Genomic DNA, 1,285 nt, shown 5'->3' with positions numbered 1-1,285 from the left:
TGTGAATGAATGTAAGTGTGTATGTGAAAGAGAGAGGCACAACTGGGGAGTGTGTACACACACACACACACACACACACACGAGGGAATGTGTGTGTGTGTGTGTGTGTGTGAGAGAGAGAGAGAGGCAGCCATGTGTGTATGTGTGTGAAAAAGAGGTGCAGCCTCTGTGTGTGCGCGCGTGTGCACGTGAGAGAATGTGTGTGTGCGGGAGAGAGTGGGGGGTAGCCTGTGTGTAAGGGAGCATGGTGGACATCTGAGGGAGGACTGTGTGACCTGGCTGGGGTACGGAGCAGAGCCTCAGACATGGCCAGGGATGGGGACAGGGACAGCAGGCAGGACACCGTGACAGAAGATATGTGCTCAGGGGGACATGGCAGCAGCCAAATGGGCTTCTTTCAGAGAAAACTCGTTCCTCTCTACATTACCCAGTGATTCAATCAATGAACGTGGTAACAGCAAATGCTTAGAGCAGGTCCGCACAAAGCCAGTGGACAGCCCTGGCCACCTCCTTCCCCTCCTGCCACACAGTCTGCTGAGATGTGCCCCCTCTGTCTCTGAGGAACCCCTCTGTCCTCTGGGGTCTCCTGTCCTGCCACTGGGCCTGGGAATAGCTTCCGCTCTCCTGTGGTGACGCCAGACCAGGACGGGGCAGAGGGTTTCCTGTGAGCAGCCAAAAGGCCTTAATGGAGAGTGGGCACAACTCCCCTACCACATACACTAGCTTCTGCAGGCCCCTCCTTGAGCCAGTATCCTCCTCACAGATGCCCACCTCACGCCTGCAGCCACCAAGAGCATTGCTTCCCCTGCCCTGTTGATGACCCTCACTGCCCCATATCCTTCCAAGGTGGTCTTGAAGGGTGGGAGTTCTCTTTCAGCATGGGAACTAAAGGCTTTGTCACAGGGAGGGAGGCAGAAAGTGGGCTGCTGGCCAGTGGCCTGGCTCCTATCTCCAGGGAGTGCTCACAGCCCTGTCTGAGGGGGCCCTCTCTTGGCAAGTCGGGGAACTAACGATGGTGACCTTGTATTCTGCGATGCCCTTCAGGAGGTGGGAGCAAGTGCAGACACACAGCCACACTCATACACACATATGCCCCGTCACACATCTGTACACACATATCGGTACATACACATGCAGACACACACGTTCATACTCACAAGTGTGCACACACACACACACAACACTCACATGCACACATACCCAGTCCCAGTAACACAGCTGTACAAACATACACACACTGGTACATGCATGTGCAGATACACACGAGTGTGTACACACACATACA

This window comes from Elephantulus edwardii, unplaced genomic scaffold, assembly GCF_000299155.1.
Source record: "Elephantulus edwardii isolate Elephantulus edwardi_28Jun2011 unplaced genomic scaffold, EleEdw1.0 scaffold00193, whole genome shotgun sequence".
Taxonomy (NCBI): Eukaryota; Metazoa; Chordata; class Mammalia; order Macroscelidea; family Macroscelididae; genus Elephantulus; species Elephantulus edwardii.
This window is presented reverse-complemented; position numbering follows the sequence as displayed.